Here is a 27,638-nt window from a genome sequence, read left to right on the forward strand (position 1 = left end):
GAGATGATTCTATCTGCTTATAAATATTGTTGGCTTCATATCTCCCTGCTCTTTTGTTGAGCAGGAGAACACAGAGGTTGCCATATTCTTGCTGGAGGCATTTTTGCAGTGGCAAGCTCACAAGTCTGCCAGGCTTTAAAAGAAACTTGGATAACGAGGGGTATAGCAGCTAATGTGGAGGACAGGGGAACAGAAAAAGCCACCCAGCACTGCAGTGGCACCCACACGCCATCCCTATGTGAGCATGGGTGCACTTAGTAAGACTGGAACATGAACACTTGACACTGCTGTTGCTTGTAATGAATCTCACAAATAGTGAAAAATTAATTAATGATAACACTTAGCACTGCTACGACACTTTTACATTTACAAAGCTTTGTGTAAACATTAACTAATTAATCTGCTGTACTTAGCAATTATATAGCGCTTTAAATTTTCCAGGTCTTGTGCAAACATTAGCTAATTAATCTACTTAATTATTTCCGTGCTTTATATTCTGAAGCACTGCAAACCAGCAGCATAAGTAGGAGGCCTCAGCAGTGGTACTTCTGAGCTCTATGGCATTTGCAGTGCCTGCCATGTTCTGGGGAGACATCTCCACAGCAGGCAGACATGCTGCCAAAAGGGCCAAGGGTACAGAAAGTCTTTGGGGAACAGATGCACAAACTCCTACCAGTTAGTTAAAAACTGAAAGGAGTTCAGAGAACAGCTGCAAGAATGATTTCACATCCACAAAACTCACTGCACAGTGAGGGGCTGAAGTTGCTCAGCAGAGAGAGAATATTTGAAAGGTGAATTGGTCACAGCTCGGAAGCCCTCATACAGGGATAACAGATGAGTTATTCAAATAACATCAAATTAGATTTGACACCTGGAAGAGAAACGTAAGAAAACTGGAAAGGAAATCCACTTTTCTAAAAGTGAATGTGAGCAATGCCTGGGCAGAAAAGACCATAATGAAGCGCACCGGAACGGAATTTGGAGCTGTGATTCTGTGTGCTTCTCTAACTGCTGTGGCTTTTAGAGTTGCTTCAGGTTCGATCACTTAAGGAATGAATACTGATCTAGTTAAAGTACACAGGCTTAAAAAAGATATGCACAGATATGAAGTATTAACCTTAGGGAAGTGAGAGCAGACCTCAACTGCACAGTGTGCACGGCAGCATTGCCTATCCCTCTGCACAACCCTGGGAGCTGAGTTGTCCTGGTACCCAGGACAGTTGTCCCAGGTGCCCAGGAAATGAGACAATCCACTCTAACTACCAAAGCTACAGAAATATGAAGCATTTTCCATCAGAAAAATCCTGGAAGAGCCACATCTGCCAATCAAACACTCCCTAAACAAGTATTAATGTACACTCACTCATGCAGAGCTGCATCTCTCTGCTGTTTATTGCATTTTAACATCGTCAACACAGCTTGCTGAAGCACTCACAGTGCTCTGCTGACCTCCATTATTTATGATGGCATGTGAAATTGATTGTGGTTGAAAGATTCTTACTGGAATAAAATGAGCTTCTCAATTATTGACACACACACACACAAATGTCTGTTTTCCAGTGATCCCCCGTAGGGACCACTTGCCTGGCCCTGAGTTCATGACAACAGATATCTCCAGTCGCCAAAATACAGGTGACTGCATTGAAATGATTGTCAAGGTAAAGAACAGCAGAGGTCAAGTGATTCACTCTCTGTATCACTACTTGGAAGGTAAACTGTGAGGACAATGTAAGGCTTTCTGCTGTTCCTAGATGGATAAATGATAAGCTCTGCAGCAAAGCAAGTTGTGATCATTTTTTATACTTTCTATCAAACAGAGCAGGAAATATGCACTAAGTATTAATGAGATTATGAAAAGATGAACAAGGATTTCAGAGATCCAGCCTCCTACTTGCCTTTGCTCTCTAAGAAAATCCTCAGCTACTTGTAATCTAATAAAAGAACTTAACCCACTGCAACAGTGAGAGAAATCTACTGCAGGTTTTATATGCAAGAAATGCAGAGCTCTACACATGCAGTGGTCAGACCTCACAGAGCATCCCCATACCTCCCCCTCCCTCAGCTTCCTACAGGCAGACCCTTGATCAGCACCTTCATGAGATCCCAGCACATGCTATTCCATCCTGAAGCACCAGCCCCTGCGCAAGGCTGAGCCCAGCAGCGCTGACTTCAAGCTGCTGGACTTCCCTCCATGACCACAGGTGTCAATGCGTAGCCAAAATGGAAAGAAGTGGGCAGGGAAGAAAAAGAGCCATGGGGTGTCCTGCCTACACTGTCCTGCAACGGGACTGAGATAGAATGAAGAGAAGGGAAAGCTCACCCTGGCACACAATACTAGCACTGATTCTTTTCCATTCAACAGGATTTTTTTTAATAGACCTATTCTCTCCCTTCTGCCTGAAGCCTGACCTTACACGTGTCACTTCCACCCCAAGCACAGGTTGCTCAGTCTGCTTTCCTAGACCAGCACCCTAGAAATTTGTGCAGTCCTGCAGTCCAACTTCTTACTCACGCAGCAAACCTAGATTTAAAACCATGCCCAGCATCTGCTCTGTGCTCTCTGTTCGTGAGACTTCCCATCTGCCCATGTCAGGTTGAAAGCAAAGCCAGCAAGTACAGTTAGATGAGAGACGCATGGTGTGCTGTGCTGTGACTGCTGCTTTTGGGAGAGTCAGGGGTGAAACATAACTTGACCAGCCTACAAGGAAAAGAACCAATTATCTGGCAATTGTATGCAGCTCATTTCAGTGGGAGGCTTGTAGTCAAGGGGAATAAAATATATGCTGACATCAGTACGCGGAGGTTCCCATTGGAAGCCGCTTTCACTGCAGTGTCGTGAATCTTTTCAGGAACAGCTTGAGAAGATTTATTCTGTGTATCAATCTTCCTGGGGAGCGGAGCTGACAATGGTCATACATAATAATGTTTAAGTCAATTCACATGCACAGTCAGTGTCTGTCTACAAGTCTTGGCCCTAATCAGTACATTAAATAGAAACTTATGACTAATAACTCAGAAAGGACCTCTCTAGGGGCGATTAAATGCTCCTCTTTGGCCACTGTCAGCTCCTCAGCCATGTGCTGCAGCAGCACATGCTCCCCCTGGCTCCAGGAAAGGGGAATGGAAAGTTATAACTCTTCTGTTTGCTTGGCTGATGCATTTTTTATGAGCTGAATTCTTTACTTTAGATTTTGACAGTGATTCTGTGACGTCTGTAAATCAGTAATCACGGTACCTCTCTGTCCATCCCCAGGAAGTCAGGGGCCACTCCAACACTGGACTTATCTTTCTATTTGGCTATACAGTTCTCCACCTTACTGCATGAAGACCTATCATGAAGCCTACATCCAACGAAGTAATCACAGTGTCTTCTTCTGGCCTCAAATCCATAACCTGGACCTCTCAGATGTTTATACATGTTGTGAGCTTTGGGATTCCTGCAAGGAGCAAACAACCCAGAGCTCCCTGTTCAGGACCATCCACACAGTCAGGATCTCTGTCTTGTGCAGAAATCATCCAACGCATCCTCACCAGGCATCCAGGTAGGCATCATCTGCTCCAATACTGCTGGGACTGTTCATGACATGTGCAGAAAAATTCCTGTAGGAGAAACACCCTGCTGTTGGTAGATGTTCACACATAAAGAGCTTGTGTGTGACATTTCTTTCTCCTTCAGTTTCCTATGGTTGTTTGGGTTTGTTGGCTTTTTTTGTTTTTAAAAAGTAGCAGACCACATCAAAATTGGCTCTTCCATCATTACACAGAGAAAATCTGTCCATGAACTCCTGTTCATTCCTGTGCACAGACACCACTCATTACAGGGTCTGTGGGAGACACTCATTTAAACCATGAAGCATTTACCTGAAAGGTATTTGAACTCTGATGAAGGTGCCAGAAGAATGTAGCCTTCCAGGGGGAATCTGCTATTCACCCTTATTGACCTCAGTGTGACTCACAGGTGTGCATCATGTCATGGGCTGGTGGTGAGGTTACATAGGATGTTGGAGATGTAGGTATCACCACAGCAAGCCAAGAACTCAACTCAGAGATGCTGCCATTACTTGGTGGCAGATTATAGGAGTCAAGTGTCCTCCTAGACCAGATTCTTTTGAATGATTCACTGTGGGGAAGGGAGATAGAAAGGAAAGCATCTTAGAAAGCAGATCCTGGCTGCCTGCACCATTCCCATCTCTGTGTGGCTGTGATGCTTTGCTTGGTGGGAGCACATGGGAGATCGCTTGCTGTGTCCAAATCCTACAGACAGCAGCTCTGTGCTAGAAGCCTCCATGGCATTCCCCATAGACAGGAGAGCCCAGAAGAGGTGTCCAGGTTAGGCTGTGTCTAAAGGCAGTGCAACGAGCTCTCCATATGTTGTTTTCTTCAACAGCTAAATCATAGATGATGCTTCATTAAGCTTGAGATTCATCCGTCATTGTTAGTGTTGCACTCAGTAATAAAATAATCATTTGAAGGAAACAGATATCAGAACCCAACAAGGTCGTGGGCTGCTGGGCTGGCCTTCCCACCAGGCCTGGCAGACAGCCTGCTGCCTTCTGGTTCTGACAGGCAGGGCCGTGATGGGAAAACCCCAGATGGCTCTTTTTATTGTGAAAGCACTATATGAAGCTGCAAACATATCTGTCACCTTCCAGCACGTTATTTACCAGCTCTCCTCAACATTCCCCAAACAATATTTTCTAGAGACTGTAATTCAATACCTCACACCCCTGAGCTGTAGCATCAGCCCAGAGAGCAACGTGATAAATGCACTGCATCCCTCCAGGGCTTGGGTTTGCAGTATTCCAGCTGTTAATTATCCCTCTGCTTTTGTTATTCTCATCCCTGCTGTGCCTCAGCATTTATTATATGGGACTACATGCACTAAAAAGATTCTGATTGTTTTAAAGTATAAGGAACAATTTACCCCTTTTGTACAACATCATGCAGCTCAAGGGATCAAGTGGCAAGGTTTGATCAATGAGGCGTCACTGGATTACAGGCAGCGGGGCTCAGACCTCAGAGTGCATGCTTGGGAGAAGTGCAAGTGAGGGAACACACCAAGAATGTTAAGCACGGGCACAAAAAACTTCCCTCATTCTCCTTTCCCCATCCCTTCCTTCCCAGGCCACCACCCGTCCCAGAAACATTCTCAAATTAATCCCCGTGCTGAAGAGAACATCCAAAGCCAGCGAAGCCTGGTCCTGTTGTGCTCTGGGAAGAGTTGCTCCTGCTCTTCCCAGCCAAAGCTGGGTCAGCCTCACTGCAGGGAGCTCTGTACCACCCCTGCTCTGACCCAGCTCCCTCACGCCAGCACCGCACAAGGCCCAGAACTCTCAGCACTGCAGAAATGATGCTCTTGGCAGCCCCCAGGAAACAGGAAAGCAAATACTATTATCCCCACTTGTCTTCCAAGAAACTTCCGCAGGTAATTAAGACCAACGCTGACACTTCTTGAACTGTGGATTTCTGATATTTAATGACATTTTCCAAATATTTTTAATAGACATTTCAAGGCTCGCTCCTAATCTGACATCCGTCTTCTATTAGCATGAAAACAAATAGAAAGGCCTGAGAATCATTGCTTATATTATAAATGACTTTATTGTTGGTTTTATTACCTTCCCCATTAAGCTGTCACAATATGTGCCTCTTCCCATTTCCATGATGACCAGTCAGTGAAATCTGTCATCTTTTCCATGTGATTTATATAGGACCCCAGCGATAACTTAATTCATGCAGAGGATAATTATCAGCTATATTATTAAGGTTTCTCAGTTGCCCTAGGGGATAACGTGTCAGAAAGGTTAAAACATTGACAAGCAATAAAGCACGTATTATAATTAGAGGAGAGCTGGGATAGATAACTGGCTCTGAGCAAGGAGCTGAGCTGCAGTTTAGCATTCACTCAGCAAAGACAGCCGTGACACGGTCACATCTTTCACCTTCCACTAGGACTGCAGGAGTCTAGGCCAGTTCCTTGGAGGGGATTCCAACAAAGAATATGTCCTATCCCATTAATATATATTGATTACTTAAACCTAGATGACCATGCCCTACAGTGAACTGATTTATTGTTCATAATTGAACAGGATGTGGTTGCTGAAGTAGACAAGGCTTCTCCATAACCCTTCTGCTTTTCTTCCCACATCGTCCAAAAAGTTTGTCTTTACAAGAATGGCAAAGGGAGGGAGAGCAAAGAATTGGCATTTCTGAAATGAAACACTGATTTCTTCTGGGATTGAAACTACGGGTGCGTGCCTTAATTGGTAATATGGCATATAGGTATAACCTGGAGGCTATCCCTGAGATAAATGGACCTTTGGCTCAGGCACAAAGCAGTAACTCAGCAGTACATCTGAAGTGAGACTACAAACCTAACCGCAGTTATTTCTCTAGATCTGCTATTGTTACATCATGAAGAGTAGGCAAGGGACTCAGGAGCTCATAAATAGTTTTCATGGCAAGCACGTACACCAGCCAGACGAAATCTCTCTCTGAGAAAATATGGAAAAGTGGTAGATTTAACCTACTGCAAAATGTCATTTCTTGAAGGGGAAAAGCCGCCGCCACCACCACCAACAACAAAATACGCAACTTTCTTGATGCTTAAAGGATGTGTTTATTCTGCAGCAGCATTTTAAATGCTGAGCTCTGGACTTGGCCTTAGGGAGTAGAAGGAATTTGCTGCAGCAAATCCTGCCAGCCCTCCCCATTGTAATCACAGTGAAAATATACTATCATCTATTATTACCTCCACACCCGGAGCACCTGAGCAGGTTTGTGGACCTGTAGTAATGCCCTTGGTAGGACATGGCACAGAGTCTGAGTGGGGAATAGTTAACTTCAACACAGCAGGAAAAGTTGCCTCTTTAAGAAATACGTGGGAAATAACAAGCATCAAGTCAAATTAAGCGGCTGTCCTCCCTGCCAACTGTAAGTGCTGTTTCCACTTTCTTTCAGACAATTTGTCCAACAGCACTCACTCACACATCACACGTAGCAGGTAAATTCCTCCCCTCTGTTGGTGGTCTAGCAGAGCAAAGCACAGCCAGAGCACAAAGCAAATGCACATGTGCAGATGCAGCACTGCGGGCTCCAAAGCTGCTGCCACTGCTGAGCAGCAGGGAGGTCTCAGTGTGACACCCCATGCCTGACACAAGGGCTGCTCAGGAAAGGGAGAAGTTAACACAGGAGGAATTTACTACAGGAAGCAAAAGCACACACAGATCACACTGCCTGGTAGAAGCTTTTCTCTGCTCATCTTCCTCCCATTATTAAAATGTCCCAAGGAAAACAAACAAACAAACAAAAACAAGAAGTGAGAGGGACCAGGGTCAGCGCAGAGAAGGCACAGAGGTATGACCTATATACACCATCTCCTGCCAGAAGCAGAGAAAGATGAATCCCCTCTGACTTCAGAAGTCACCCTTTTAAGACTCAATAAGTGACAAGAGAATTAGGGAATACAGGTGCTTAGAGGGAAGCATGTTTAAATAACATCATTCCTAGCTCAGTGCATACAAACACCTACTTGGGCACTGAACACCAGCACCCAGCATCACAGCACTTTGCAGAACAAAAACAGACAGTCTCTGCAGGAGTACTACCTCTGGCTCTTGATGAAATGCCTCCTGTAGCATTCTCTCCCCGTTGTGCTTTGCAGATGCTTCCCTTTTTAATCTGTCAGAGACAAGCAGCTGCACTTCTGAAAACAACACTTCCCAATAATGCTCTGTTTACAGCCAGATCTTCATTCTCACCCGGTGCTGGTTGTGCTTATCCCTGTCTATCAGTAGGGCAAACTGCAGCCCAGGCCCATGGCTTAAGTTAACCTCAAAAATACGTTCAAATAAAACATCGACTTTGCACTATTGAAAGCTCGGTAGCAATGAAAAGATGAGAAGCATGTAGTCCATGTATCATAGCTTTCCAATTGTGATGTCTTCACTGAGCACAAAGGAGTATTATACTCCTTAACAATCAAAACCAGATGGTACCAATTTTGATAGCCACTTTCACAGAGCTGAGAATGCTTTTGTTGTGCTGGATCTATTGTAAGCCAGTTAGCTTTAGAGGTAATCAGATATTTAACATATTGAAGAGACTGGGATGAATGTAGGATCAAGCTTGTTAATCATCAGCTCTTTACTCCAAAAGCAATGTGGGGAGCTATTGAAGTTACTAAGGCAGGGTGGACCAGATCACTGGCAGGACCTAAGCCCAGTTTGCTCCCTTCTTTCTGTATGAGTGATGCCAGCCCCTCCCACTGCCTCTCCCTGATGGGAAAAGCCATCCCGTTATCCCATTCCTGGTCACAGCTCATCTGAGGAACACGCACAGATCCTGACACTGCCCCACACAGACACTGCTTCCATGCTGAGTGCCACAGCATAGGCTGCTCACACATTATGGGACTGGGAACACAGTAAAAGCCTGAGGGCACCAGAGAGGGTGTTACAGTACAGGAGGAGAGCCCCAAATGTACAACACTGCTTTTCTGCCCTGCTCCTGCAGGGGGAATTGCAGCCAGGAAGGTTCTGAGACAAAGCAGGTAACAATTCTTTACTATTACCAGGTGACAGCTCCTGGGAACGTACAAATCAGTTAGCATCTTGGAGCCTGATACAGCAGGTCGGGAAATTCTTCCTACCAGTTGCTGTCTGTTTGTAATATAGTTAGCACAGACTTAGGAATCAATATTACTGCTCTCAGAAGTCACAAGCATTAATGATGCTAGGTAGAATACGAGCTTGTCCTTTCTTAGAGCTAAATGTCTTTTAATGGCACTTGAAGCATCCCTGAAAGTGAAGTGGTCTCCATCATCTTCCCTGAATCATTTCACCATGATGAAATATTGGATCTGATCCTATTTAACCAACAAGCTGAACTGGGAAGACTAAACCTTACCCATTTTTGCCATCTCCGGACAAGTCCTTCTGATAATCAAACACCACACTCTCAGATTTCTTCAAAGAAAGATGCACAGCAGGAAAAGCCAGGCAGCTCTCCTGTTTCCACACTCTGTGTAGCAGCTGCTGCTCCCTCACTGAGCCTACTATCAGCATAGACCCCCTCCTCGTATCTGAGACTTCGTGCATCAACTTTTTGCCTTCATAGCAGAAAACGTGCTGATGTTTGATGACTCAGAATAGGATTAGGAAATAGTCAGGCACCCATTGGGGAGCTAAGAAACCCCCCAGCAGTGTGGCTTATGCATTTTGGCAATGTGAATTTCAGGAGAGTATATCTTGTGTCTTCTTCTAATAGCAACATTGAAAATCCACCAGAGATCAGTTTAATGCTTTGGAAAAGGTTAATGTTGTTAGGGATTTACTGCTATATTTGAAGTAGTTTAAACTATTATTTTTATTTCCTTGAGTAAGATGGAATTTCAGTGAATCGTGTAGTTAGTCGGCCAGCTTGTGTCTGAAAGAGGTCATTAAAAGCTTGGGTGGTTTTAAATAGTATCTAATTCTGTCCGTCTGGCAGGGAGTGGGGAACTGCCATCAGCTCTGGGTTAGTTACATCAGCTTCTGGGTCAGCTGCTCCAAATAGATACTAAAAGTGAGGGCAAGGAATTCCTATCCCTAAGCCTTCAGGTTTCGGGTCTGTGAATATCCCCTGCACTCTATGAGCACCAATGTCCTTAATGCTCCTTTGTCCCTAACAACCACTCTTAAGTACCATCCAAGGCCTTCCTTCTCCATGCACAGCATTCTGCCTTGGATACCACCATCCCTCTTCAGAGAGGAGCATTTCCAAGCTCCCTAAAAACCTGTCACCCTCCTGCAATAAATATCCAAGGACTGCTGCCACTTGACTTTTCTGCAAGGACTTGTACCTCTGCAGAGCCTGGGTTTGGTTGCTGGGCCAGTCCCCAACATGACACTGCTTTGCCTTCCACAGCGGCTGCCTAGCACTTGCACCAAGGCATATGGATTCCTGTTACTTCACACATTCCCCAGTCCTGGCAAATTCCAATGTCCACAGGCAATACACTAACCCTCCTCATCTGTGCCAAACAGCATCTTGTGGCAAAAAGTGCTGGCAGGATGAGTCCACAGGTAGGCTGTGAAAGTTGAGTAATAAAGCTGTTTCTTGCACACAACAGCAGAGAAGCTTTTGCTTGAAAAACTTGACATTGGCCGCGTGTTATTTTGAGAGCCAGCAACGCTTTCCTCTGGAGGAAGTTAAGGGCATCAGTGTCTCCTGATGCTCATCTCACGGGTCATCTGCAAGTCTACAACTGAAGTCATTTGTGCAAAATACTGTGACAATGTCAGTTGTAATTGCATCAGTCATGCCACACAACAAGACAAATATGACAACATCAGAAATTGCTTAAGACTGAAAAGCAAATGCAGGAAACAGCAGGCAGTCAGAAACAATTATTTTACTATAGTAGGTGCAGTAACAGCTCTCTTTTCTGACAAACAGTTCTCCTGGGAAACAGTGTACAAAGCTGCCAGAGACTGCTCACTTTCCCATGGGATACTATCAGTCTGAAAAATGCATTCTATTTTCTTTAGAGGTTCTGAAATTAGAAGGCACCAGCCCCAGACACAGAAACCCACAGTTTCTGCTCTTCGTAGCACACAGATACCTGCCTCTACAGAAAGTCCAGTTCTGATAAGATATAAAATGAGGCGTTTTGCCCTACCAAATTCAGTTGTAAGAGAAAATGCAATGAGTCATCATGTTTCTTTCAGTGAGATGTGAACATGCCCGTGATACAGCCCTGTGACAATGGTATCTTCACTGCACGTGAGATTGGCAAGCCTGCGCTAAAGTGACTTCCCATTATACCCCTGGGAAAGAACAAGGCAGGTTTCCACCTCAGCAGACTGTTAACCTTGTAACAGAGCTGCATAGACCAAGCAGACGTGTGGGAGGGATTCTTCCTACTAAAATTAAATAAACCTTATGTGAAAAATGTCATTTCCAATGTCTTGAGCTGTCAATTGCAGGAGAAAACGATATTGATTTCTCCAGAAACTTTATTTAAGCGAGTGACCTATTAAATGAAACTTATTTGACACCAGATGGCTCTTGCAATTTAATTCTTGACTGAAGTGATGTCTCCAAGGCTTTGCAATGTTCTTTATCTTGAATGATGAAAGACATTTTCCTTACAGCCATTTCTGCCTGTATCCCAGGACTTTTGCAAAGGAAGTCCTCAAAAGAATCCGGAATTCTTCAACCTGCCTTGACAATCTGCAGAAGCTGCCCACAGAGGAACAACAGGCCCATGCTTTATAAAAGCAGCAGATAAACCTCCTAAGCTGCTGTGATGGTGCTGGTGCTAAACCAGCCTTCTAGGGAGCACTGGCACTCAAACCTCCTGCCTTTCCTCCTATGTGTCTCTTTCCCCAAGTGCCTCAAGGCAAAGCTAATTCTGGGAAGAGAAGTTTGCTTCTCAATTCCAGCCCTTTCTGCACTGGTCCTTGAAGTTCATGTTATCTGGCTGTGAATATAGAGCTGTCTGTCATGCTTCAGAGACCACTCGCTTCTGCTTATAAAGCTTTTCTGCAGTTTGTTCTTTTAAAAGAAGCCAATTTATTTGCATTCAAAATCTATAAGGAAACAATTGAATAGTACAACTGTCAGAATCTGCCTCTTCCATCAAAACAGCTTAGGCACATCCGAAATGTCAGCACTGAATAACAGCCTACATCCTTTGGGTGCCCAAACCCACATCTGCATCTGCTACTGGGCATCAAGCAAACTTGGCAGAGCAGTTAACGCTGCAGCATAACACATAGTGTCACTTGCACAAAGACAGATGAATCCTAATGGTCCTTTCTACTCAAAAGCTCTCACCAAAGGCCCTTCATGGGCACCGACCCACAGCTACTTTGTGATTTTAATCTCTTTTCCATAAGATCAGGAGCTGAGACTGTCCCACCTTCACAAAGCCTTCTAGCTGTTGGCCATGCAGGGCTCACAGAAGGACAAGGCAAAGCACCTTGCCTGCATACAGAATCCTGTTATGATGCTCTGCACCATGTATGAGACAGACAGAGGTATATCTTGGTTGTGTATGAGTCCATGGGACTGCTCTAAGAAGCTATGGAACTAAGCAAACACTTCAAGGCCAAGTAGGGAGCCAGAAGCAATGGCTGTGGGTTTGGAGAGGACCTCTCACTGGTAGTCCTTCCTAGTGGGAAATCTCACACCCATGGCATTGGATGCTAAACAGCCCTGGGAGAATAGAGTTAGTAACAACATACATTATTTCTTACTTTAAGCAAGAAGCTATCTAAGTAGCTGCTTCTTCCCAGTAGCTCCCATCAAACATCCCACCCCAGAGATGGAGCAGCAAGCAAAGGCCACTGTGCACTTCGATCTCCCCTGCAGTACCATCAGTGCAGCATCAAGGCCCAAAGAGCATACAGCTGTTTATTCCTTTCTTACAAGTCTGCTATTGACCCATCTCTGTTCCATCAAAGGGGCTACACAGACAAGTCACCAAACGCTTCCCCCAGCAGGCAGCCAGCCTGGCTATTTCTATAAAACCCCTTCTTACATCTCCCCTAATCCCAGTTCAGTCACAGCAGAGAAGCTCAAAGGATTTGAACGCAATTTTCTCATTGAGTTATACTAAATCATCTAGAAAAGTAGCTAGAATTACATAGAACCTATACAAACTAAAGCGACATAACTATTCTGCATTTGAACTTTTCATTATTATTCCTTAGAGTTAACCTTCTCTGCTTTTAAATCACAAACTCATTTTGCTTTCCACCATCAGATAGGGGCCTTGAGCTGCAGGAAACATGACGTGAGTGTTTGTTTCACACTCCCTTTAACTAAAAAATAACGGGGCACTCAGTGGTCATTGCTCCTCAAAACCAGGCCTAGAGCAATACATTCACTTAGGCACACTGCTGAATGGCAATGTGGCATCTCCTGCGCTCTGAACAGCCAGACTGCTCCAAACACTGCACCTACCCAGCCCCAGAGCTGTACTTCTGGGGCTTCCCAAACCACAAAAGTTAATGTAATTCCAAGCCTTCTGGAGAGAGAATCAGAAATGCCAGCTATAGCTTCAAATGGCACAACAGAGGGGGCTGATTTGTCAGTGTTTGCTGCTGATGATTTGATTTTTCCAAGAACCACAGAATCACCTGTTTTGTTAGCAGCATACCTGCACAGACAGTGCAGGCACAGCCTTTTCAGCTAAGCTCTGATGCTATCAGTATCTGAACTGTTTTGAAACAGAACAAGGTTTCCTGGCTAGCGCACAGTGCATGCATTCTCTTATGGAAAGGAGCAACAAGTTTAATCACCCTGTCACTTCAAAGCAGCAGCTCATGCCACAAACCAGCAATTTGCCACTGAAACCAATTCCTACCGAAGGTGTTGGCATGCTGCTGGAGTCTGTTGTGCTCTGCATACAGCTGATAGGCTGCCGCACTCTTCTCTCACAGCTGCCTGCAGATAGCTGGAGGAGTACACCCTTAAGGACATGTTTCCCTCATCTGATGTGTTTGGTTTCTGTTCCTGCTGCCAGTTCAAATGCCAAGACATCATAAAAAAAAGAAAGCCCACAAAGCAGAGTTTAATTTATAAAACACTAATTCCTTTCTGAAATTTCAACAAAGCTGAAGCTTGACTTGAAAATTAAAGCCAGCTGCGTTTGCTCGGCTTGTAATTAATTCCCCTCATGCGAAGTGCTACCTTGGGAAAGAGAACCAGTCATAAACACATTCACCTGCCATTAGAAAAGGCACACAAGGTAAATAATTCAAGAGATTTGAAAATAAATTCATGCTTTCACAGAAGCAGACTTCCAAGCTTCTTTTCATCTTCTCTCTGCAGCACCTTGCTGTAATAGAACAGTGATACACATATAAAAGGAGAGAGAACAGAGCATGAACTGGGCCTGTCTAGCTTGAAAACCAGAGAAGCCTGTTTGCAGGGACACAGTCCTGTGAAATACACACAAAGCATCCTGGATTTGCAGACACATCCACAGAAATGAAACCCTTGATATTCTAGAGAAATGCAGGCTTTCAAAGCAGGCAGGACTCTTCTGAATGGAGTGGGGGGAGGAAATCTGTGGTGCCTCCTCAGAGCTCTAAGAGATTGAATGTGCAACTGAGCTGTTAACAGGGAACGACAGCAGCTTTGCTGCATTTATGATGCAGTTTCATTACTATTTCGGTCCTGACTGGCACTTTCGGGTCCTGCATTTATTAGCAGCATCCTACTGGAATAAGATAGTACTGCAGGTGTAAGGCACTCAGCATCAACAAGGAGGCTGGCTACATCTGCTCTTTACAAAGCTCTGCGTATGTCTGGCAGAGACTGGGAGAAAGAACCATGTACCCATTTCTGCTGCAGCAGAGAAGAATGATTTCCCATTCAGAGCAGCAGCTCTGTGCTCTGTTCCATTAACATAGAAGCAGGAGGTGACCCAATACAGGTATGCTCACCTTCTGGCTTCAAGGACAGTGGATGGATGTGGCTGAATCTGAAGCCACATATATATATATGAAATATATTTATATAAATATAAATATTTATATTTAATAAACAATAAGAAAGGAAGTAAAGAGTTTTACGTATCTGTGTTTCTGTATCTCATGTTGCACTTTAGTTGTTTTGGATTCCCAACCCAGGAAGGAGGACTGCTGCCAGGACACCCTTCTGGGAGAACCAGGCACCTTCACTGGTCAAGGCACATCTTGTTGGCTGCTTCCAGAGTCATATTTTTGCACAGCATTTGTCATACACTAAGAACCTCCTTTGGGTGGAAATTCACTTCTTACAGCCTTCATGGGAAAGCTGCATTTCTCCTTGGTGGGTGTCGTGATGGAAAGCACAGCAGTGACTAAAGAGAAACAAAGTCTTACGCTGCAACAAGAGAGGATTTGTTCAAATGCAACAGCTATGGGCAGAAATAAAGGGAAGAAGCAGCTTATCTTCAGAAGGCCTCAGGTACAGAAGGATCTCCAGCAAGATGCCCTACTCCACTGCATCTGAACTGCCCTCTGACTCTTTCGGTATTTGCCACTTGGGTATTTTACAGCTCCTTTTATGTCCAAGAACTGCTGCATGCAGTCAGCACTGCTGCTAGCAGTTGAGGGCTCTTGCCAACTCTGCCGGTGTGATTTGCACAGCCAGGTGGCTGATCTCCCAGAACCAGGGCCTGTGGTCGCAAACCCTATTTCTCTCCATGTCTATAGGAAACAATCTTGATTCATTCATTCAGCTTGTATTGATCATCTTCACTTTTTTATGAGAAATGAATCACGAGGAGCTCTTTCTGTTTAAAGCTGAGGAGATGTTGTTCAAAGACTTGCTGTGGTATTTCTCTATCTGACAGCTTTATTGGGTAATAGCCACTGGTGGTGTATATGTGCGCAGTCAGTCAGACCTTTTATGTATGTATGTACCCATAGAAAAGACTGGTTTAAAGATACCATTTTAGTATTGTTGTGATTATACCATGAGACCAAGAATCTAAAAGGCAGATGAGAACCAAAAGCTGATTAATAGATATTCATTGGCTCTCCCTGTTCTCCATACCCCAAGTAGGAGGATGCCAGACCACTGTCTGCCTGCTAAAGCCAGGCAGGGTGGAAGGTGAGAGCATGTCTTGTTGGAATTCAATTAGTAAATAGTAATCAGACATCCCAGCCTGGTCTGGTCAGGTGCAGAGGCTGGAACTGCATGGACTTTAAGGTCCCTTCCAACACAAGCCATTCCGTGATTCTATGATTATTTCAAAAGTGAAGAACAGATGTTCCACATATTAAGGAGCTATTATGCTAAGTGTCATTGCAGTGACTTGTGGGAGCAGCATACTCATTTGACTAAGATTAGCTGTTGCAACAAGGTCATTTATGCTTTAATGTAATTAGTTATGCCAGTATTGATAGAGGAAAAAAAAAATAGTCTCATGTTGAGACAGGGATGTTTCATTGCCAGGGTTGTATCTCCTTGAGTTCAGGCTTCCTCTAAAATTTGTTTGCAGAGATGGGGCACCAGCACCACCTCTCTGGGCACCCTGTGCCAGTGCCTCACCACCCTTAGTACAAACAGCTTATTCCTTATATCCAGCCTGGACCTCCCTCCCTTTCCCAGCACCTCATGTTAGCAGGCAGAAAACACACCAAACACACATTAAACCTTCTCAAACAATGCAAAGTAGGAGAAAGGAAAAAAATTAGATTCTTAAGAGCATTCAAACAGCTTGTGAAATTTGCAGGAAAGGTATTGTAGGAGCCTGCACTGCACTCAAATAGTCTAACAATAAGTTTCCCAATAAACAGCTGTTTCAAGAAACCCAGCTCCAAACCCACCCTCTCTTCTCTACAATGCATGTCAAATCTGCATCAAAACGCTCACCACCTGTTTCCAGTTTGCAGGCAACCAATCATTGTTCATCAAAGTAACAAAGCTGTTTTAAATTTGAAAGCAACAAATCCAAGTTTAATTATTTTGTCCTTCAGAGCTTTACGCCATCTTTTACGAAAGCTGTTTCAGAGATGAAGAACTATCATTGGCTGCCTTAAAAGGGGAATAATTGATTGACAGCTGGAAAAACACTTCTAAGGACAATAGTATTTGTCAGTCGGGTATTTTTCACACTAAAGACAAATTGCATTTTATCAACACCCTGAAATTATTTTGTCAACAAAATTCATTTTGTGGCATTCCCTTCATCTGTCAAGCTGACAGAACGTTCTCCAGAGTGTTCTAAAGAAACATTTTGCTAACATGATTAATTTAGCCAAAATTTAATTTTGCTTTTTAATCATACGTATAGAAAGATGTTGCAGGACGTGCACAGGAAGGTGTGAAGAGCAACGCCATTAACTCACACAGCCAGGAGGAGGCCAGGCATACAAACCTTCACCAGTCGAATGCTGCTGGTTGAAGAGATGCAACATTTGATCAGTTCTGTGTAGACAAAAGCCCTGCTTGAGTAAATTGTGTTTTCACAAATTATTTGATCTTACTGGAAACATTTCAAAGAGCTTTATGTAGAATATTCCACAGCAATTAGAGAACAGTGTGTGTGCATGAACAAAAAGACATGAGTAGAACATTCTGGATGGTTCTGTCAGCTCATGGCATGGATGGCATGGGAAGATGCACAAGAACCCCACACAACAACAATACATTGACTTCCTGTGCTTTCAGCATGTTAATGCTTGTAGCAAACAAGTGCTCAGCTTCTATGCCACATATGATATATTCAAATGGAATTTTCCAAACAGATTTATGCCAAACACATAGCAGTGACTTAAACACCACGATTCTTGAGATTTCCCCTCAGAATCTCTTGACCGTACTTCCACTTGAATGTAAATGTTTAGCAAGCATGTAATTGGACAGTTTCCCCTATGCCCATTTTGTTTTTTGATAAAATGACCCATTGGGAGGTCAAGTAACTTTTCTAAGGTCATGCATTAAATCAGCACCAGGTGAAGGAGCAACAACTGCGCTTCCTGCCTCCCGGTGTATCCCCCCAGGCAATAACACCAGTGAATGTTGCTCTTGCATTGTCAGAATTACACGTGCGTGTGCCTTGATTAATAATAAATAAGCTCAGATGCTCTCAAACAAGATTATATCTGCACCTGTAGGGATGGAAAGTATCGCCCCTCTTCACAAAGCTCACAGGTTGCATTTTGGAACACTGAAAACGTTAAAGGAAAAAGCATTGCTGAAGCTTTAGAAGTGAATTCACAGACAACTGAAATAGTTTTCCCAAGAGCTGCAGACTGCGAGACACTTTCTGAAATCAATTGACAACAAGAGAAAAGGCTCAAACAAAAGCATGGGTGTCTCCATACTTCTGGTCCCCATTTCAGAAGCACAATCACACAGATGCTCACACGGATTCAAAACGAGTGCTGGTTAGACAGACAGAGTACACATTCCATCAAAGCTCTTGAAGCTTGTTTCCACACCTTTTACCAGTTTCTATCATATCATTTCTGCAGTGCACTTTCTGATTTCCTGGGAGATGATTTGTGCCGAAGGAAGGAAAAGTTCCAGTATGGAAAATGGACCTAACAGAGGATGCAGCTGGTTGGTTATCCCTTACCACAGTGATGGCTGCTGAATGCCCCAAGAGCCCAGATCCTCAGTGGCCATTCACTGTCATGGAATTAAAATCTGATTCATCCCTTCCCTGCCTTGTCTCTGCTGGGGTTTTGTAACTGCCTCTCATCCCCTTCCCACTGCTCAGTCTTCTCACCTCCAGAAGGTGCTGCAATTTTTATAGTCACAGCCACATTACTTTAATAGACTTAATCCCTCTGGACCTCTTTTTGACACTGAATTATTAATTCATTAATCTGTTTTTCATATTTCTAAACAGAAACAGACATTACTGGTGTGAATGATCAATATTGTGTTCTCTCATTCCTTTCCTTTTCCATCATTTTAGAATCTACTCTGCTTTCAATCTTGGGTCTTTTTAATAGGATTTGCTTCTGTGAAGAATTTGACACTTCATTAAGGCAACACTATGCTAAGGGATTTAATAATTCCTATCTGCATTGGTCACTTATAACTGACGTTGCACATTCAAGTCACTCTTGGATCTGCAAGATCTTGGATTCACAAAACAAACAAACAAACAATAAAAAAATCCAATATATTTGCTGCAAATTTCAGAGAGTAAATCATATTTCTTGGTTTTATAGTAAAAGGAAAACCTGGAAAAGACATGAATAGATCTTTTAATCATTATTACAGAAGTTGTCATTCTCTCTTCCTGAAATGAATGAACACGCCAGTAGTTGGCCCTCAAACCCTCCTTAGCTGAAATACAATTGCTCTATGCTAGATTTCAAACCATGCTGAACAAAGCCTACATTTCCCTTCACTGTTGCTATAGTAAAAGCTTAATGGTCAAGGCTGCTCCCTACGTGCAGGAATTTGTTCTTTGCAAAGGGTTATAAACCAGCCCAGCTTCAGCCCAGCCAACAAGAAAGCAGCAGAGAGACAGACAGCTCTCTCCTGTATCTCCTGTATACATGCTGTGTACTTAGGGAAATGCAGGGTAACCTCGGAGGTCTTTCACAGCTCTTACTCTGGTGGCTTCAGAAAGGGAATGTTTCACCCTGAGTTGCAAAGGAACTACTCCATCCATAAGGAAAACAGTGGAACATTACTATATTATATATATATATTATATATATATATTTTTTTTACCCACATCCTGCCTGTGTTCTCAGGTGTAAGCCCCCACAGACTGCTCCATCACCTTTTCAGTATAACAAGCCCTCTCCTGTACCATGCAGGGATGCTGCACCTCAGAGTGACTTGTGCAGGTGAGGCAGAGGAAGGGAAGAAAGCAGCAGCCACCTCCCTGGCACACCTCCCTGTGACACCAACAGAGCAACACAATCCAGGCTGCCTGCTCCTTTCCTCCTCCTGGCCGCTGGCTCCTCCATGGTGGACCACGCAGCAGAACCTGTCACCCATAAGGCAAGCAAGGGGGCAGAGAGTTGGATCACACAGAAGTGCTTTCAACTGATGCACACACCTCTGGCACCAGCTCACTTGTCATCCAACCCTAGCAAGTATTTATTAATGAAGCTTTCCTGATTGTTGATTCATTTGATTGTTAAAGCTTGTGGAACTCGTACTGTTATTATTCATTGTTATTAATGTTCACAGCTCAGCCTCTCTCTTTCCAATACGCTCCACAGAGGAAATCGAAGGCTGAAACCAATTGTTACAGTAAATGAATGATGGAGCCGCTTGAGGATAGGAGCATGCCTGCTGCTCTGGGACCGCAGCGTGTTAGGGGGAGTCAGTTAATCTTCACACACAAGGACTGCAAACTGAGAGGCTATTTCAGGTCAGTCCTCTGTTCTGTACAGTGCTTCCTGAGTCAACTGTCTATGACAGCCACCCTAACAAAGCAGTCTCTGCATAGGACCAGTGACCCAGGGCAGGCTTTGATTTACGTGCAGAAACAAGGTTTCCTTTGCACTCCTCCACAAGTATAGAAGACAACACCAGAACACTGCCATAGAGAGCAGAAGGGAGCTCAGCAGGGCAATATCTGCATGTGCACACTGCTTGCTTCAGTACTTCCCTTCTCCTCCCCTCCTGCAAACCTCCTCCACCTCTCCACAGCCTGTTGGTACATGATCATTTCCAATTGTTGTGCCACATGTAAGCTCCCCAAGACAGAACAGCAGCACTCCTACCTGTCTCGTAGTCAGGACGCTTCCAAATCTGCAACAGGGCCCTTATGGCAGCTTTTCAGAACAATGTACTTGTTCGTGTTATACCTCCAGCATCTACAGAGCCGTCACATGCCATATTCAGTCTATTATTCATCTCAAGTAGAGAATTCTGCAAAGCAGGAGGAAATAAAAGAGGGCTTAATACAGCTTTACTAAAATGGAATTTGCCAAGGACTCATAGAAAAATGGATTTAATTAGGGCTGCTAATGGGGAACAGTTTGTTCCTGTGATTTGAGGCAGAAGTTAGATAGTGTCTATAATTTCAACATTTTAAATTATATATACCAGGTCATTTCTCATTTCTACCTTAATTACAAAAATCCATCTTTATGTATCACAATTTCAAGGCAAATAAAGCAAAGGCAGCAAAAATGATCTTTTATTTAATAAAACTTGTAAGAACTCACAAAAGAAGCGAAAGATACTTCGTGTGGATGAAGCAGACTTCACATAGAAAAAACAGTTGCCAAACAGCCCTCCATACACAACTCTGGGACAGCCCAAAGAGGCCATTTGGAGTAAGGGGAGGTTTGGGGGGAGGGAGGGAACAGATGTTTCCAAATAAAGGAATAAGTTGTGTTACATTATATTAAAGGAAAAAAAATGAATCTCAGCTTGATTTTTATTCAGTGGGGTGAACGTCCTTCATTTAATTTTGCAGCTAAGCAGAATATTATAGTTGCAGGCACTAATTGGCCTGACGTGCTCTGTCTAGTAATCCCACATTCCAGAACTCTCTGCTACACCTTCAGACACTGATCACTGTCAGGATATCTGAATTGCCTGAAAATTGGCTCTCCAGATAGGAGGGCCAAAAGATGTTGTTGTTAGAACCGCTCCTCCCACATCTCCTCTGTAGCCCTGGGTTTATTTAAAACTAACCAACATCGCTTTTGTGAAATTCCTTCTATTAGCCGACTCCAACCAGGTGACCTAAGTAAATGAGTCTTGGCATTGTAAAGCACGGATTAATTTAATGGCAAGTAATGCAGACAACTGTGGAGCAAGCCAGGCCCAGCCGCTGCCGCTGCTGCAGCTTCTGCACCCACTGTAATGTATTTTAATTCTGCACCTCAGATCAGAATAGAATCAATGAGTGAAGTTCAAATGTGACACTTTTCCTATTTCCCTGACAGCTTATTTCATGGATCACAGGGACCAAAGTACAGCTGCTTATTCAACAGAGGAAAGAATGAATCAATTTTCATTCTTTAATACACTATGTGACCTATTCTCTGATGCTCTATCCTTTACAATGGCTCTAGTCTTTTCAAGACCTTCAGTTTTGTCAGATAGAGAAAATTTAAAATAATGACAAAATGCCCTGCCCTGGGTCTGCTTCCAACTGACTAACTGCTCTGCCAGTAATAAGTCCAAATGAAAGATATTATGTCACTTGGGTTGAATTAAACAGACGAACTGTAATCCTACATCATTAAGAAAGATCCTATCTCCTGGAAGATTTCTGTGCTTTCCCTCCAAGCTTCCAACAAAAGGTGCTGAACTCCACAAAGATTCTGATTCTCTTCTGCTTCAAAACATGAAGGAATAGCCCAACAAAATGGCAGCCACCGATCAGCTTGCAGCTGGAAGAGCAGACACGTGGCTGGGGATGGCACCACTTCTTTTCAAGCAGCTCTAATTCGGGCAGAATTAACATGCTGAGAGGCATCATTCTGCAATTTCACCATGAAGATTATGTTTTTCATTTAGAAGCATCCCTTGGTACTGTAGTTTTAATTACCCTCTGCGTGGCTTGTGTTTGTCTTGCCTTATTATTTATCCTCAGTTCACAGGTGATGCTCATACTGTTCTCATCGCTGCTAACTTTGTTTCAGCCTGGGCTTTCTGGTGATAGCCACGGAATGGAGGCCAAGTAGCCAACAACTATAGTAGTCAGCTGCTGAGCAAGTGGATTTTGATGAGGCTGATCTGATTGGAATTAGGTGCACAAATGAGAGCTCGGAATCAAGCACTGACCCCACAGCCCTACGGGGTAGCACTTTGTATCCCTGTCACCAGCACCCATTTCTCCCCAGCTATCAGAGGACATGAAAACTGCCCACTAAGCTCTGTCAAAGTAATGTTTAAAATGAAGTTCCAACAAGACCTTTTCCCTTCAAACAAGGTACATGTTAGCAGCAGTGTTTGAAAAATGACCCTAAGCCCTGTCTGCACTGGGAGTTTGTTCCCAGTGCAATGTGCCATATTATGGCAACAATATATTCTTCAAGTGAATGAAAACTAATGAATAACTAACCCCCTGACAGTCTTGCTATTACTGAGTGCTTAGGAGCTGGGTTAAACTGACAGAGTAAGATGAATACGGCACTAAGACAAGTTGTTACTTTGCATGACTGGTCAGAGGAATCCAGATTTAATGGACATTACAGATGGGTTAATTCTAAAGGCAGAATTTGATTCTGAGCTGTAGCTGCTCTCTAAGCAGGAAGACCTAATTTTGCAAGTAGGAAGGCTTAATCGCTTGGACAACTGAGTCACAGGTTGTAGCCCTATTTTTAAAGGAAGTATTAGGAGCTTAGTCCTAGAAAGAGTGGGTATGAATTGGCCACTTGCTTCCATTTCCCTGCACCCTTCTCAACAGTGCCCAACAAAACTCAGGCAGATGCCTCATCTACAGTTGCAACCAAGGAAGACGATCCCCAGCAGGAGGGATCACCAGAGCACACTGAACGTGCACTGGCCCATGTTCACAGCACAGGAATCACAAGACAGAGCTTTCAGATGATGGTAACCTCAACTTGATGAGACTGCGGTCACGGTGATGTTGGGACGTCAGGTATAAAAACAGGGGAAGACAGTTCTTGTAATTACAAGTTTGAGCACTATTAGTGGAAAACTAATCCCTTTGCTGGATGCCAGCAAATTAAATATTAATCATAACTGTTTTGAACACAAAAAAGCTCATCTTCAGATATGAGAGTTAAAATCAGAGCAGAACTAAAGCTTTATTCATTTTCCATTATCAGCTTAAATAAAAACACTCAGAAAAACGGGCAATGATGTACAGAAGCCACTCAGCACAGATAATTGGAATGTAAGTTCAGGCAACCAATCACTCCTTGATTTTGCTTCTGATCGAGATAACTGGCTTGTTTCACTGCTCTGCTCAGTCAGCTCAGACCGTCTCTCAGCTTTGCCTGATGGAGATGGAGCTCCCAGAGTCAGCATCTTTAAGTAACAAGAGAGCAGTGTGGGAAGCAGGGGGAGCTGACCCTGCCAGCCTCTAAGCAGGAAGGCAGAGGAGCAAGATGGAGGTGGGGTTGGAGGAGAGATGAGTGTGTTGAGGCGATGTCAGATGGTTGTATTTACTTCATCCAGAATGGAGAACATGAACTTCTCTTTATAGTTACAGCGGATCATCTTCGTGTTGTCAATCACTAATTTACATGTAAATTTTTGCTTGGAACCAGGGCAAGAATTGTTTTATAACAGCATTTGTGGATGTTCTCTCTTCTGCTTAATTATTAACTTTGTTGTAGTAAATAAAGGGCGTTTATGAATTCCATCAATCTCAGCGGGCCTTTCGCATGTAAGACACTCCCAGACATTTGTAATGAAGAAACCACATTCACATTTGCTTTATTTAAAGAAATGAAATGATAAATATAGTTCTGTGGATGCTCTTGTGCAGTTCCCTAAATTAGAATGCCTGCCAGCAATTATGCCTGACTTACTATCTGCTTCGTTACAACAGCCTAAAAGATAGAAATAGACTGGAATAAATTGGGACTTTAAGAGCTCATAGGCCCTTCAGCAACACAGGTTTTCAGAGACAGCAGAAGCTCTGCTAGCTAACACAGTGCTCACTGTTCTGTTTTGAATCTACGTTATCTCTCCATGCCAGGAAATGTGCATCAGTTGTCTCTGAACGGTGCTCTCACAGCTCTGCACACTGTGGTGGTAGGGAGCTGCTTTGGAAGGAAATGCAGAAATTCAGTATTTATTTCCTTTAATACATTTTATGAGCAGCCTTTCTTTAGTCATTCTGATGGGCTTCTGCTCTGTGGAGTGCTGGGTTGCTCTATTTTTTGTCCTCAAGATCTCTATCAGAAAGAATGCTTGGGGAAAGTGCCAGCCACTGAATTATTTATTTGGTGCAGCCCCCACAACTGGCCTCACCATTGCAAACACATCTCTCTAGAGACACAAAAGCTGAAGCAGCCACAGCTCCTGAGTGCTACACATCCCAAGATGCTTCTCACAGCTATTTATACCTCGTTTTGCTAAGCACACGTTGGCAGGGCTTCTTCCTCTGATCCAGTCCAACCCTGACAAACAGTTGTTTCCCTGAGACAGACACAGGAACATGTTCTTTTATGTTTTCTAAATAATTATCCATCTTTTCCCCCCTCTTGATCTCACAAAGCCATAATCTTTGGGTGCTTAGCTTAGGATGACGCTAAGAGCTCCACACAACTGATACAGAAGCCTGTAAATGATTTCAGCAGCGCAGCAGAAACAATCAGAGCTTTTGTGCATATGAAATGAAAATGACCACGCTCTGATTCTGGAAGGAACTCCGGTATTAGAAAGCATAGGTTTGACAAGATAAACTAAAAGCTACGCTCTTCAGATTCCAATAGGCCCGTTCTGTATTAATTATTTACCGAGATGTTTTCTTAAAGTAGCGTCTTTGTGCCTTTAATTTTCAATTCCCTTAATGCTATGAGGATCTCTGCTGGCAACCCATTAATTATTAATAGCGTTAAAACAATATTTGTTTTCCCCTGAATACATTTTTGAGTGCCGTCCTCATACCAGTTAGGTTTTTCTGAAACTTTAATGAGGGTCTCTGATTTCCTCCAGTCTGGTGGCTGAGGCACAGGCTGGGCTGGGCCTTTGATGTAGCTGTCGGAGTACGCATAGCTCTGCATCCTTCACAGCTCTTGTCTCACTGGGTTTGGGGGGAGTGATCAAGCTAAACATCTGTGTTGAGGGAGGAGAAACAGCAGTATGTCTGTAATTGGGAATTCCAGTTGCCGAGTTCAGAGGTTCTGTTGTTCAAATGACTGTTTTGCATTTTCTTATTCCAGCAGCCGTTTTGAGGCTCAGTGGTGAACATCTTGCTTTGGAATACTTTTCTCCTAACAAAGAAAACAGCAGTGCAGTTGCTTTAATCTACAAGAAAACCATCCCATTTCAGCAAAGGGATATTTGAAACACCACAGTTCTAAGAATTTTGTGCAGTCTCAGCCACTTTTCTCTCTGCCAGGGCACATATAAAAAATTAAAACCCCAAATACCACTCCTTGCTTTTCTAGGCCCTAATTACAATCACATTTCCACCAGGAGGAGTCAACGTAAGCCTAATACTGTACGAATATGTATGAAATCATATAATTTCAATACAGTCTTTACTTACTGTGGATTGGTAATTGGAGCTGTGGAATCAATTTTTCCCCTACTTGAAACACCCAAATGAGTATGAAATATGTTGCATTTGTTCCATGCACATCTACAGTTCTGCACTTTGCTTGGAGTGGGATGATCATTCTGATGTATTTTTTATAACAGAGCAACGTTTCCTCAGACTTTGATGTTCCACATCTAGAGCTATTATAACCATTTGCTATTTAGATGCATGATCCGTGGCTAATCTCCAAAGCTTTGATGCATGCAATAATTATTACTATTGATGTCATTGCACCATATTTAAAATATGAATCTCTTCCTTATAAGCCTTCCACTAACAGAAAATTGAGGCAACCAGTTCACCCCAAGGCTGGAGGTTTCCTGTTCATTAGGGGAAAACCTCAGAAGCAGTGTAAGATGGCATTCTGTAACCTTCGGTGAGGCAATAGCAATGATGACTGCAAATGCTCAAAGAACAGAGGGTGATGTAATGTCTGCTTTGGTCTTGGTGCATAGGGAACTGAGCCTTGGGCTCTCCAGTTGCTGCATTCTGACAGTCTGCTCATGATGCTTAACCCTGAACTCTGCCATATAGCATGCTTCACCTAACTGCTGAATCCAGGACTTTGAATAGTTTTACCTGTGCGGTGTGTCACTGACATTCAGGAGCCTGCTGTTCACTTAAGCCTTGGCTTTCAGATCTGGCTAAGCAAAACACATAGAAGTTCCCCAAGATCCTCCACTGCTCTATTGTGAAACTTAAGTCTGGATAGGTTGCTACTTGGGGCATTGTGATGAGGTTTCTCTTGAGGGCCACAAGACACGGTGAGTCAGTGTCTCTCTTGGTATAGCTGCATTCAGACAGTCACACTTATCCGAACTGCACAGGAACGTGACCACTGGGAGCAAATGAAAGTCCCTTGATAAGTTTCCTACTTGTGCATACATTCTCCTTACTCATTGGCTGCATCCTCAGCTTTTGGGGGAACATCTTTGAAACAAGAAAACCAAAATGGTCATTAGCAGCAGCTTGTGATGAACTGTGGATCAGCGAAGAGAAAAAAAACAAAAACTACCATTTCTTTTATGGCAAACAGTTTTTTCTTTCCAGTGGAAGAGGAAGAGAGAAAAAGTTGGAGTCCCAAATGAATGAGACCCACTTGGAGCAGAGGAGTTCATAACAGTCTGCCAGGCCAGTGCCACACAGTGCAGAACACTGCGTTTCCAGGTATGAACATATCCAGGCAAAGAGTAGACTGACGGATTCTGATTGTAGAAGTCAATGAGAAGTAGATGCTTCAGTGAACACTTTCTCATGTAACTTGTTTACACTGTGCAGAATTGTGGCATACAGATAGATGTGCACTGCTACTCCAAAGGGCACAGGCAGGGTACAATGACAGCCTGGATACCCACTGTGCAGCTGACCTACCACAGATGGGGATAGATTAGTCTTCCACACATGCTGTAATGGCAGTGGGTGTTTTTCATGGGAACTATATGAAATCTGTATTTTAGGAAGTGCTTTGTTATGCCTACAGAAGAAATAGTAGATTCTGCCTCCCCAAGCCAGAATCCTACAACAGCCCTACTGTGCAGACATTGACTGCTGAGCTGTATCACATTCCTCCATCTCTTGTCTCAGAGATAGCCACTGCAACTATAAAAACATCTCCCTGTTGGTCTCCTCTGGATTTGTCTTGCCTGAGCTTCTCTGTTCTGAGTCTCCCTGTGCACTCATTTGACTTAGAGATGAGCGCTTCCCCTCAAAACCTACTCGCCAAGGTTGGCACAGAAACAAGGCTGATTCAACTGGCAAAAAGGCTGTAGTGCTGTAAAAGAAGTGCTACAGCCAAAACCAGAAAGACTGTGTTTTTCACTGGTTAGAATTAATTCCTAGAGACTGGAATAAAAAAGTTTCCATGTTTCCTTCCTTTTTTTCCATATCATCATTTCATTACCTCTGTTTTCCTGAACTGCATTAGCCACATGATGGAAGGACAGAACGACACACACACACATTGGCCCACCAATGC

At 43.5% G+C, this 27,638-nt stretch overlaps 1 long non-coding RNA gene across 1 annotated transcript in view; it reads right to left on the minus strand.

The window, feature by feature from the left end:
* The window catches only part of LOC107320718 (uncharacterized), a 138,435-nt gene that overhangs the window by 96,975 nt on the left and 13,822 nt on the right, over positions 1 to 27,638 (minus strand). The window contains exon 2 of the long non-coding RNA XR_014934089.1: positions 20,187 to 20,334. This is a non-coding gene — a long non-coding RNA (uncharacterized LOC107320718). The remainder of the gene's footprint in view (positions 1 to 20,186; positions 20,335 to 27,638) is intronic.

Source organism: Coturnix japonica, chromosome 13 (genome assembly GCF_054131305.1).
Source record: "Coturnix japonica strain WE chromosome 13, WE-NBRP24, whole genome shotgun sequence".
NCBI classification, from domain to species: domain Eukaryota; kingdom Metazoa; phylum Chordata; class Aves; order Galliformes; family Phasianidae; genus Coturnix; species Coturnix japonica.